This window comes from Ambystoma mexicanum, chromosome 1p, assembly GCF_040938575.1.
Source record: "Ambystoma mexicanum isolate Mex_15411 chromosome 1p, UKY_AmexF1_1, whole genome shotgun sequence".
In the NCBI taxonomy this organism is placed as follows: Eukaryota; Metazoa; Chordata; class Amphibia; order Caudata; family Ambystomatidae; genus Ambystoma; species Ambystoma mexicanum.
In genome coordinates this window covers 680,228,815-680,242,188 of record NC_090921.1, presented here as the reverse complement: position 1 = coordinate 680,242,188, position 13,374 = coordinate 680,228,815, and the positions used below count along the sequence as shown (strand labels likewise).

Below are 13,374 nucleotides of genomic sequence, written 5' to 3'. Positions count from 1 at the left end.
AGCTCTCACACTGTTGTCTTTGGTACGCAGTACACTCTCCAAAGCAACCCTGTCCCTCTCAGTGGGCTCACCAGTTCTCAGCAGCGGTATTGGGATCCCTCGCGTCAGTCTGCGTATTGCTTTGTTTGCTCGTCTGCTTCCACCACACCCTCGGCTCCCCTTGGCAGCAGCTTCTCTTCTCTGCGTCTCAGTGGCCGTGCTTTGACCCGTGAGCTTCTCTGAACGATGTTCCCAGGCCCACGACTTGACAAGACAGTCTGCTTCTTCTGGCCGTTCCGACCCGCGTCAGAAGCAGTGAATGTCCTGCGCTACCAGCCGTCATACTCACGGTCTCTTTCCTCAGCTGTTCTCACCACAGCTGGGTAAGAAGACTAATTTCATGCTTCTTTTCCTGGCATGGTTTTAAACCATGCAGGGCCAATCGCATTCCTCCAGCTACAAGACTGCTGGCATTGGTTTGTATTAGGAGTAATCACCATTGCTCCGTGCCTCTTCTGCGTCTCCGTTTTTGTTCCTTTCGTTGCGATTTGATATTGAGGAATACTGTCAGTAAAATTGTCAAGTTGTTGAAGGGGATGTTGGCAGCATTCCTTAGGGCAGGGGTGTTGTGAGGTCTGGACAAGATCTGGGGCTACACTAGTGTCCGGACTCTAGCTAGCTAGCCTTTTGGTTGTAGCCCCTGAGCTTATATCTGGGGCATGAACCAGAAGACCGAGGCTATAGACCCCCAAACCCCTCCCCCGAACAATGCCTCTGCCTCTGGGCAGGAGGATGGAGGGAATAGCCCTAAAAGGGAAAGGGGGATACTGTGTTTCACTTTAATGTTGTCATGTCATCCCCCCAAGGGTCTCCTCCCCCATGTGGTCCTCCCTCAAATAGCCGTACCCCTGGATCAGGATCAGGCCTGGCCACATGAGAGGCTATCTCAGGGAAAGGAGTGATGACATCATCCAATTCATCACATTTTCTAGCACCATGTTTGCTCTCCTGTTTATTTTCTTGACCTGGTCCGAAGAGTGCCTAGTCCAAAAACTTCATCCATTTGGATTGGCCCTAAGTAAGGCTTGCACCAGTTTTGTTGCCACTTGTTACTCTACTTGTCATCTGTGCATTGTGACAAAGGGCAGGGACGACTCATCAACATACAAAATGGGAAGTGACGTCAGTGGAAGGGAACATATTTTAAAGTGAAATATATAGATGTCATTCAATTGGCCTTCCTAATCATAGTGCGCCGTAATTATGAAGAGTTGCCATTCTGAAAATTAATACACAAAATCCAAAAAATAACGGGTGGGATGTTTTCCTATAGCCTGACTGGCAAAGTATAAAAAAGCATTCACCTTTTAAATCCTAGGATCTCTGTTGAAATATTCCCTGAAGAGCAAAATCTCAATTTGGAGCATTTTGTATTCATTCTAATCACACTTTCACATACTCTAGCATTGCGTGAGTTCCAATATGACTGAACATGTGGTAACCCATTAATTTAAGAAACCTTCTGACTTCAATTTACAACACAAGATTCTCACAATATGCATCAGGACATAAGAAAGGTTATTAAGAAACTACCATATTAGTGTCTGCTACAACCACAGAAAGACAACACAAGAACAGATCAAAACTAGCCTTGACATAGAGGCACTGCACACACATATGGAAATAACTCCTGCTCCTGATAATGTGTGGACAGAGAAAAGGTGACATGCTCCAACAGCAGGACTGTATTGTCAACCTCTTAGATTATACCCCAACAAATGTAGAAGAACCAGTGCTGTCCAGGTTGCTCGCATTCTGCCCCTCTAAACCCATTGACAAAATAGAACTGTGCACAGACCTTGAGGCCTTCTTGAGACGACTCAGATTAAAGGAATTCTTTCATGACAAACCAGAGGACAGTAAAGTCGAGGGGGGCTGGCCAACTAGACCAGAGATGACAGCTGACTATTATTTAAATTATAGTCTCCTATTTATTGTACAAATTCAGTCTTTATACATAAATAATTGGCAGTTGCATTACACAAAGTTCAGCTCAATAAGCCTAACACATCCCTCCATACAATCTTCATTCATAACTTCCACATGCATTCATCATACTCTCATGCATTAGGACAAACAAGTGATATGATACCACAATTGCAAATCCAACAAATGCCAATTTAGCACTCCATTATTTTACAATGTGACCCTCTGTATTCAGGGGTTCAGAAAACTGTTGTCAACATGTTTCGGTTGAGTTCTCTCAGCAAGGGTTAACATTTCCTTGTTAGATAGTTTGTGGTCAACCTTCTTCAGGACGAAGTGCAATCGTCAATTCTGCGTTGCCTCTGCATAACACAAATGTTGGGGGTGTGTGGCTAAAGAGCCGTAATTCTCCTCTGGGCTTCCAGGTGCTGGGGAACCGGTGTGGTGGGTTGTATCCTGGCATGTGTGCTCCCATTTGTGGTGCCTCACGTCGTTTTGGATGTCTCTTGTTTCATATTCTTAATTGGCCAAGTCGCCAAACAAAACAGGAATAGCTGCCCATTTAACTAGGTACTCTTGTAATAGCCGTCTTCTATTGATGGTTGCTGCAGGTAGCTAAATGCAGGTTAGATAGAGTAGCTCCTATCCAGTGGCCGTGTGTTGGGTTCGTGCGCCGCACGTAATGGAAAGCCTCTCTTCGCGGTCTTCAGACTTTTAGACGATCAGGGATTTCCTGGTCGGGAGCCGGGCCCGGATATGTCTTCCGTATCTCCTCGCTACGCTGTTGCTGTAGCAGTTGCCAAACCAGATGACCGACATGACAGCAACGAAATTGTCAACAGCTGGGACACAAAGCCAGAAAACAAAATTCCAATTGGACTCCAAACATTGGACACAACCCAAAGCTGGATCGATACATTGAAATCCTCAGACATAGAGCAACATCAGCCTTACTAGACAAACTCATTAAACATTTGTATAACCTGACACCTCCAGGTTGTGGTGGAGGGGAACTACTCCCTTCCTTCCGAAACTCATACAATAAATTCGTCCAAAGCTGTCGGTGTCATCCTTTGCACACATTTTACTGCCGCAAGGACTATCTGACGGATGAAATCGGCACCATATCCAGTGTGCATTGCATGCTCAGAAGGAATGCACGTTTGAATTACTATTACAGACATGTTTGATAAATGAGTCGTCATCCTTATGTTCCCAAAATGCACTTTGTTTTTATGCAAAGCAGCCCGTTTCCTATATTCAGGGCACCCACATTATTAGACGCCAAGCTACGCCCCTCAGACCCACCCACACCACTGATCACCCACCCACTTTGCGTGCAAAAGAGAGTGGGCTAGTGGGTCGTTCCCCTAGCAAATTTTGCATCTAGCGGTGCTTGTTTCTGCATTAATGCTGGGCCTTGTTGCCCTGGTAATTATTCTGTGCATTTCTGGACCCCGAGTGCACTGGCTGCAGCCCCCTGTCGAGCACACATTGGCTCCAAAGTCTGCTCCTTCCCTATTCGGTCTTGCAGCCACGAGCCAAGCATTGTGATTGTGGGCACGCTTGAAATTCTTTTCTTTTTTTTTATTTACCTGTCGCACTGGCTTGCTTTTAAACTAGTATATTTGTGCACTTCTTACCTGCAGCAAGCACTGGAAATGGAAAATGTTTACGGAGGGAACCCGCTGCTCCTTGGAGGGACTGGGTTGTGTAGAGGAGGCGGGGGAAGCTGAGGGCCAGGGCCCCATGCCATGTCAAGCAACATAGTGTATCTTCATAGAACCCAATCCTGCCGATTAGCATAAAAGTAAAGACCATAATGGGAACATAGAAATGCCCACAATTTTAAACATGTCTTACCGTGATTAAGTGAGAAACCCTTTTGAGTGATAACTGGAAGTTGGACTCTGCGGTTTTGATTGGTCACACTATTCGCCCAAATGTTCCTAAATTGCAGGACATCTATACCAGTTTGGTCAGCTGCAACAAGTATTATGATGGTTTGGCTGTTTCTGAATTCAGTCTCCTATGCCAAGTCTCCTGAAAGGCACCTGCTTGTTGAAACGTGGGTTGCCCGTGCATTCAGTAACACAACTTCAGAATGGATCGCACTATAAGTGTCCTGCGCTAGCCCCTAGGTCTGGGGACAGATCTGTTCTGAAGCAGAGTTATCACAAGGACGAGCAACCTACGCTTCAACTAGCAGCCCGCTTTCAGAAGACTCGGCAGCGTTGAAGCCGGTTGCTGGTCTGTGCGATAACTCGCCATCAGAATAGATCGGGTTGTCCTGCACTAACTCCTGGGGACAGAGCAATGCTTCAGCAGAGCTTTGGCAGGACAGGTTGTGCCGGAGCGCCGCTCCATCTTGTTACGGCCCATTTCGTGCATAAATGGGTTGTACCCATGGACTACGATATGGGAGACTAAATCCTTAAGAAGTACCATCCGACAGCTTATTTTTTTTTTCGGGTTTAACATTCCTGATTGCGTTTTGTTTGCTATCCATAGCACATCTGTGTGCATCATTAGTTTAAACCTTCAATGTATTTGTGGGTGCTGGTGTGGCCTGCTTCGGGTTTCCCGTTAGTCCAGCAGTAAGCCTGCGCCTAGCAGTGCTGCTGTTGCTTGGATGCTGGGGAATCTTCCGAGGCCATACAGATGCATTGTGGATAAAGAAGTGCATCCATGATGTTTAATGTGTATAGAAAGCGTGTAGTATAAAGAGGACCATTAAATGCACATTAAAAAGTCAAGCTGTGGAGACCACCAGGGGGGCGTGGAGAAAGATGGCCGCGTGAGAGGTGAGCTCCATGCTTGGCCGAGAAAAGAATTTGAACTAAAACCCTTATGAGCAAATGGGCGCCGGGAAGGTGCCCGGGACGGGGGCAGTCGTGCTGCTGGCTCTGAGGCAGTGAAAGAAGCAAAGCAAGACCGCTGAGGCACGGGGCGCATCCTGGGCTGCTGCCGTGAGGCAGCCTTGGATCATTTGGCAGCCAAACAAAGAAAGCCAGACTGGCCCCCGAAATGGGAGAGAGAGGCAGAGGGCCAGCGGGTGCACAGTGAGAGGGATTTGCGCCCGCAGGATGGTGCACCCCTCCCCCCACCACCAGCATCAGGCAGAGAGAGCAGACGAGCACTGGCACCGTTAAAGCAGGAAGGAAATATAGCGGGAGAAAGGCCCAGCGGGGGAAGGGGGAAGCCCCCCCCCCCCCATAACGCTACGGATGCCAAAGGTGGCCAGCGGAGAGCCTAACGGGAATCGGGCATGCCAGAGACCCCCTCAGCCCAAGATGGATAGCAACGGGGGAGACCAGAGTTGGAGGTGTGAGCTCCTGGACACACACAGCCTCGCAGCAGCAACTGTGTGGGCCCGGATAAAGGCACGGGTCTGGCTGAGACGCGGGAGATGAGACAGCCCCAGGAGGAACTCTGCCAGAGTGAATACGCCGCCCAGGGAACTGAGGGGACCCACATGACCACCAGGCCTGAGGTGGAGGAAAGCAGAAAGTGAGATGGTGGGGAAAGCGGGGTCTGGACAGGAAAATTGGGGCCCTGGAAGGTATTAAATCTGTGCTCGCAGAGCTGCAGGCTTTACCGGCTGAGGTCCAAGGCTCATTGGGGCCATCACAGAAGCAAAGGTGGAGGACCGGGTTGAAGCACTCGAGCACACACAGCGACCACACACAGCGAGCGGCAGACATACTAGATGTGGAGATCGATATGATGTTCAAAGAACTTGAGAGCAGGGACAGGGAGATCCGACACAAGGTGGACCACATGGAAAACGGGGAAAGGAGGAATAACCTGTGCATTTGGGGGCTCCCTGGCAAGGACACAGAAAGGCCACAAGATCTGTAAAGGTCCCTGCTATGACTGCTGCACAACCTATTAGGGGCCTCCGAGGAGAGGGACAACAAATGTGACTGGGTCCACTGGGGCGCAGGGTGCAGGGCTGGACCACGCTCACTGGTGGCTAAATGCCACTAATATCGGGACAAAAGAAATCCTCCAAAAGGTACGGGGAGGAGCCCAGGTGACAATTTATCAGGACCTATCCGTGTACACCCTGGACCAATGCCGGAAAAGCAGGCCCTTAACGAAATGGCTCTAAGAAAAGGGGGTGAGATATCGTTGGTGCTTCCCTTTTGCCCTGGCATTCGAGCTCAAGGGGGAAGATTGTTTTGCACCAGGGAGAGAAGGCACACAACCTCCTTAAGGACTTGCAGAGCAAAGAAATGCAGCCGGAAAAGGAGAGCCAACACCAGTTAATGGAACGCTTCAAGAGTGCATTCGCCCAGCCCAAGGAACGCAGGAAAGAGGGGAGCTCGAGACTGGCTAGAAAATCGAGGGTGCAGCAACCACTGCCTCCAAAATGAACAGAGACAAGGACAAGATAACACTAATGGGGGCCCTGCACAAGAATGTGCTCCCCTGGGTGCTCATATATGTGTCGGGGGGCGAGGCGGAACGCATGCCTCCACATACCCTTGTGACCAGTTGGGCTATTTGACCTGAATGTTTATGGTTTTCTTTTGGGTTTTTCGTTGTGGGCTAGGGAGGGCAAACGGGAGGATGATTAAGGGGCAAAGAGGTGGGGGGGTCTAGCACATACAGGGGAAGGACAGCGGGGTCTCAGTATGTGGCGGAGGTTCCAGGTATAAGAGCACACCCCAGGAAAGGGTATGGTTGAGCTCAAGGTGACAACCCTCAATCTTTAAGTACTCAACTCGCCAAACAAAAGGTCATTGACATACAATATGTTCTGGAGCCTCCAATCGTCCATTTTGTTCCTACAGGAAATGCACGTTTAGCAGAGGATGGAACGGCCATTGCGGAAAAGACAGATGTTCTGGGCCTCCAACAAAGAACACAAAAAAGAAGGGGTGGGAATTGTGTGACGAGATCCTTCCAGATGAAGGGGCACCAGGTTAAGAGGGGATTTGGGGGGAGATTTCTGGCACTCCAGGGACAGATGGACAGAGTTATGTTCACACTGGCCACGGTATACACCTAACTCGGGCCAAATCCCCTTCTTTAGAAAGGTCTTTTTGGTGTTCGAGAAATTAGTGGAGGGACACATGCTGGTAGGGGGGGGGGGGGATTTCAACCTGGTGGCGGACCCTTGGTTAGCTGGTGGTCCATGAGGTGGGTAGCAGACAAGCGAATGGGGTAAGACAATAAGGATTTTTCCAGCCTTGTGGAGGACCACTTCTGGATAGACGTTTGGAGAAACTCTCCCTCTCAAGCGAGGGGGAGGGGGGTTATACTTTCTTCTCAACCTACACTAGGATCAACCTCTTGCGGAGCCTGAGTGAGCAGGTAGTGGATATCGCCAACCCTAAGGTGGAGACAGTCACGTGGTCGGACCACAAGACAGTCATGGCGTCCTGGAAGTTCGATGCCAAGAGAAGGGTCATACCAGGGTGGCGCTGTAATGAGACCCTGCTTAGGCACCCGTTTTTTAGAGCGTTTATGGGGAAAGAGATCCACCCATTCTTTGAGACCATTGATACAAGGGAAGTACACCCCAATCTGGTGTGGGAAGCCGCCAAAGCCACAATGAGGGGGCTGCTGATAGCGGAAGGGGCACAGAAAAAGCGGGAAAGGGCTCTCATCGCGAGTAGACTATGGGCAGATATACAGGGGCTTAGGGAAAGGCTAGACGGGTGGACTGGAACCAGATCAGCCCAACTGCATGACATCGGGGATAAGAGGCAGTTCTTATGTAGCACGCTAATAGGGGAGGTAATCAAGAAAATTAGATGCACTAAATAACACTACGAGAAGGGCGACCGGGTGGGATCACTGCTAGCTAATAGGGTCGGGGAACAGAGGGGGCAGGCAGGCGGTGAAGATTAGAGATAGGGAGGGGAAATTGGTGGGCCCGCAGGAAGGGATCCCCAGATGCTTTGCAGAGTACTATGAGGCATTGTATAAAGAGGCACTAGAACCAGGGGACAATGCGGTCAAAGGATATCCGGAAGGCCTGGCCATCCCGAAGCTAGAAGCAAAGATAGTAGTGATAGCAAAACCAGGGAGGGACCCCACCTATTGCCAGGAGTGCAGATCTCTCCTTAACGTCGATGCTAAGCTCTTCACACGGGTACTGGCAACAAGGTTGGAGAGATATCTCCTGAGGCTGATCCACCCGACCAGACAGGCTTCGTTAGGAAAAGGCAGGGGGCTGACAACCTCTGATAACCCTTCATGTGCTACATTCGCCAGATGCCAGAGAACAAGGAGCGCTAATATCACTCGATGCTGTAAAAAGGCTTTTGATCGGGGGAGCTGGTCATTCTTGCGGGGGGTCTTGGCAGCGGTGGGAATGGGAGAGAGATGGGCGAGCTGGATATCGGCCCTATACTCTAGGCCACGGGCCAGGGTGGTGGTCAATGGGGAGGAGTCGCACCCCATCGTGCTATGAAGGGGAACGCAGCAGGGTTGCCCCCTGTCGTCTCTCTTATATGCTCTGGTAATGGAACCGTGGGCGATAGATGTTGAGACGCATAGCCACATCCGAGGGGTTAGGGTGGGAGAGGTGTAATACAAACTCAGCCTTTTTGCAGATGATGCTCTTATACATCACCCAACCCCAAGTCTCCCTTCCGAAACTGCTAGAAAGGTTGGAAGTGTATGGACAATTATCTGGGTTTAAGGTGAATCGCAGCAAATCAGTGGCACACCCGAAAGGGCCAGGGAGGGACCAGAACGGAGCCTACATGAAGGGGCTGGGTTTCAATGTTTGGGGAGACTGGTTCCGTTACCTAGGAATGGAAATCCAGAGGGACCTTAGCAACCTGTTCAGCAAAAACTATCCCCCCTTGTGGGAAAAGGTTAAGACAGACCTAGATCACTGGTCCAGGCTTAACCTATCCTGGATGGCCAGGCGCAACTGTTTAAAGATGGCAGTCCTCCCCACATTTTTAGTTTTGTTCCAGATGCTCCCGGTAATAGTGCCTGTACAATTTTTAGAAACCGTCAAACGAAAGACTCCTGACATGTCTGTGGGTAGGGAAGAGACCCAGAATAGCTGTTAAAGTACTCGCGCTTGCGAAGGAAGAAGGGGGGATTGGGCTCCCAGACCGAGAGGCCTATTATAAAGCGGCCCAGCTATGTATACTTAGACCATTTAGAGCTGCAGTCTGAGAAGCAATGGGTGGCCATAGATAACTCGATCCTCAGCCCGTCTCCCTGGGGGAATGGCTATGGGTACTCCAAAGAGATATCCCATGCAGGATCCTGCCTGCAGCATACCATCCTAGAGGTGTTATGGACGATCTGGAAAGAAGGGAACAGCATGAGGTGGATCATGACATGGCCCTCCCCAATGAGTTGTATCTCCCCCCCCCCGCTCGGAAATCTGGTAACGGAACCCCTGGAGTTCCAAAGTGGTATGAGGCGGGCATGAGCAGAGCGGGACAGATGTGGGATAAGGGGGGAGTTCCTATCTATGGAGATATTGGAAGACTTTCTGCAAATTGGCTGACTCTCCCCATTCTGCTATTTGCAGTCGAAAGGTGCCCTTAATGACTTGCGATCGGTAAACAATTTGCATAGAGCTCGCACCCCTTTTGAATCAGCACTTATACAAAGCAGAGACACAAAGGGCTGTATAGCCTGCCTATATAAGGTATTGCTGATGATGGAACCCCTCCAAGGCCCGGTGGCTAGGGAACGATGGGCTATGGACTTGCAAAGGGAAATAACAGTTGACCTATGGCTCACCACGTGCCGAAGGGTTACACAATCCGCGGCATCCCCCCAATATAGGATGCAGGCAATTAATATTGTACACCGTTGGCACCACCCACAGGCCCTACTGACTAAGATGTACCCGGGAGCGGACTCGCATTGCCGGAGATGCCACCAACCAGGTGCCGACTTCTACCATATGTGGTGGGGGATGTACCCAAATACAGAGCTACTGGGGGAGGTTCTCTCCTGGATCTGGGGGATTGCTGGAATTTCATGAAGTCTGTCGCCATGGGGCCTCCTGTCCGGGTTATGAATGATGGGGAAGACCAGGGAAATCACATGTCCCGCACCATGATGGTGGCGGCCAGATGCTGAGTGGCACAAATTTGGAAACGAGACAAAGTCCCAACTGAGAAGAAATGGCTCCAGAAAGTCAGGGGAATTAATGACGCATATTCTTAATGAGTCCAGGGTTAAGATTGGAGAGATGTGGTTACCCTTTTTTGCTAAATATGGTAACCAAGCAAATTGAAGGAATGATCCAAGGTGGAAATGGTAATGTTTTGTGGCTGCCTTGAACCGCACATATTTATGATGTTTTATGTGCTGTGTGCTAGATGGGTGAAGGGGGAGGGGTGGGGGGAAAGGAGGGTTAGGAGGGGGAGCGGGGATGGGGATAAAGCATATGGAGGGCAGCCAGGAGTATTATTGAGTTGTTGCAGTCACTCTCCTATACTGTCCATTGCTATGTTATAAAATGCTAATAACATATGATTTTCAAAAAAATAAGTCCAGCTTTGTGAAGCTATTTCTTGGATTTGACAACAATATGCATCTTTAACGTCTGAATTGTGTGCATAAATAAACTAATGCAAGGTACAACTGTTATTTTAGTGGCAATTAAGTTTTTAAAGCTTCCAAACCACTGCTACAAAATATGGTGATTGATAACAAAATGTGGACAAGGGATAAGTAAATAGAAGAGCAACAAATTGTGTAATGTTTGGCAATTCTTCATTGAGATAAGCATATGTGGCTATTTAAGCTTGCACATTTACAATACTCCCAGGTTATTTGCCAGGAATCTTCATTACCCAGAGTCCTCCTTTTCCTCGTCCCAGACCATCACAAAATACGTGATACCATCTCCCAGACAGGTCTCACAGTAAACAAATAACTGTTTATTTCCTAGGTTTACACTTGTAATTGCATTTTCTATGCTCCTGCTCCTTTACTTTCTCTTGGAGTTTGTTCCTGATTTTCTCTTGTCTCCATTTGTTCCCTATCGATTGATGGGTGAAGTGTGCTGTTGTATCTAGCTCCTGTGTTAATGCCTATGTTTTCCTCACTATTCTGTAATCGATATTCTTGCTTGTACCTCATCAAGAGTCTTATGTATTCAGTTATCCCTTCTTTGCTGTTATAGCCTTTCTGGGTCCCTGTTTGATCAACAGTTTGTGGGCTTTGCTGCCATTTCAGGTGGCATTTCTCATCCTTGTGATTGTTGTTTTTAAGTTACCTTATACAACATTATCAAGGGTGTTAGCTCACAGATCCTGTCGTTGCTTGTTCCCTTTGTTGGCTTAGTGCTGACAGTCCCTGTAACCGCAATTGTGGGTGCGGAGCTTGCTGACTTGGTTTGGAATCACACAGAACTTCTAAGTGCTTACCCCACATCCCTTTTCATATATTTGTGTTTTTATCACGTTCTGCTTGCACATCCTGGGTTTTAGTGTACATGTATCTTGGTTGTTGAGTGCATGTTGTATTCATTTCCCTTTCCATATTCACTGCCTTGTCCTCTCATGACACCTAAACCAGCCCGATCCTGGGTAGGAGTCTCCCCCCCCCCCTCCATCACCAGACTGGATAAGAGTGGCCACCATCCCTGACTTAACCTGTCATCTCCAAGCCCAAGACTAGGCCCACTACTCCAGAGAGGGTGGGCCGGAAAGCTGGACTGGGAGGAGAAAGAGTACAACTTTGGGTAATGAAGTTTACTGGTAAGTAGCCCCGGCATTACCCCATGTCTCCTTTTCCTTGTCCCAATCCTTCACCAAAGAGGAAATGGCAAGTATGGCCTGGTCAACGAGAATTTAAGACAGACACCAGATTGTGCTACTGCACACCAGTGACTTTATTCTGAGGACCATAGCGCCTAATGGTGCCCTTTGAGAACCACAGTCCTGAAAGCGACTGCTTCTCCTTGGAGTGCAATGTGGTAGTGTCCGACAAATGTGGCCAGACAAGCACAAGTGCCTGCTCGGCAAATGTTTGATATTGTAGCCCATTGAAGGCCGTCCAGGAAGCAGCAATTCTCCCGTTAGATCTTCCCTGAATACAACCAAGAAGCATCTTTACTAGATCGTAGCACCTTGAAATGTCAATCGTAATCTGCCGAATTATGGTCACCACCAAGGGCTTTTTTTCAGCATCAGCAGTGACGAGGTTGACCAGGAGGGAGTCACAGGATGTAAAGTGGGCAGTTCAAGCGAAATCCGACCCGCTATGCCAACATACAACGGGCTAAGGGAACTCTCCGATTCTGGAGACCCCTCCTCCAAAAGGGAAGGAAGAACCACATTTTCAATTAAGGTGGAGGCCGAACTACTCTTGTGTCGAAAGTTGGGAGAAGTTGCAGAACCAGACAGTGCAGGAATCCATGCTAAGGGGCAACAAAGACAACAGAGCCCAATTTGCATAGTCACATCTCTGGGTTAATGACTAGTAGGCCGTTTTAAGGGTCAAACATTTCAGAGAGACCTCAGCCAAGGGTTGGAAAGGTGGCCTGAAAAGCCAGGAGAGGATTAAGTGAAGGTCCCAAGCTGATAAATTAGTTCTAATCAGAGGCCGGGATCTGGATAACGTCTTCGGCAGATGAGCCGCAAAGACCCCCATCTTCCTGATGCCACCAAAGGATCCATAAAAGCTCTAATGGCTGCTAATTTGTCCATAAGGGAGGAAACTGCTAAGTCCAGGTTAAACCCATCAATGATTAAATCCAGAATCATCGAGGGAGGTCGGGAGAGAGGATGCAGGTGGTGGGGCAAACGCCAGGCAGTGAACGCATGCCAGTGTTTATTGTAAGCAGAAGGCCTACAGCCACCCTGAACATTAACAGCCAGATCGTCTGACATACCCTTCTTCATACGCCCCTCTAATTCAATCACCAAGCCCTTAAGAGGAGGATGCAGAGGCATAAAGGGGCCAGGGGTTGGCTGAACACATTATACTAATTGGAAGCAGATCGATCTATGATAGGACACCCAAACCTACTACACAGATCTCCAAAATCATCCTGGGGTCAAAGATAAATCCACTTGGTAGGGAAACATCCTGCTGAGGGCATCGGCCCACTCATTGTCTATTGCTGGCAGATAGGACTCTTGCAGAGAAAAAAATGTCTGTCCTCACAAGCCTTAATCTTGGAAACTACCAGAGCAAGAGAAATGTAGCACCCCTCCCCCCCCGATGCAAGAGGTAGCACTTTGTCACTATATAGTCTGTTCTGACTAGGACTGTTTGACTGGCTAGGGGGGTGCTGAAGTAGGGCAAAGCACACAGCATGTGATACTGTTCTCTCCAGTGTCAGGAGGCCCTGGCCACTGTTTGAGCCCACAGCTCCTGGATTGATATGATATGATATGATATGATATTTGTAACGCGCCTATACACAAGTGTTTCAAGGCGCGACGAGGCAGGGAGGGAGGG

General features: G+C 48.9%; 1 protein-coding gene across 2 annotated transcripts in view; it reads left to right on the top strand.

Annotated features, from left to right (window-relative positions):
• Window positions 1-13,374, top strand: part of CDC42SE1 (CDC42 small effector 1) — a 433,771-nt gene that overhangs the window by 142,789 nt on the left and 277,608 nt on the right. The window lies entirely within an intron of this gene.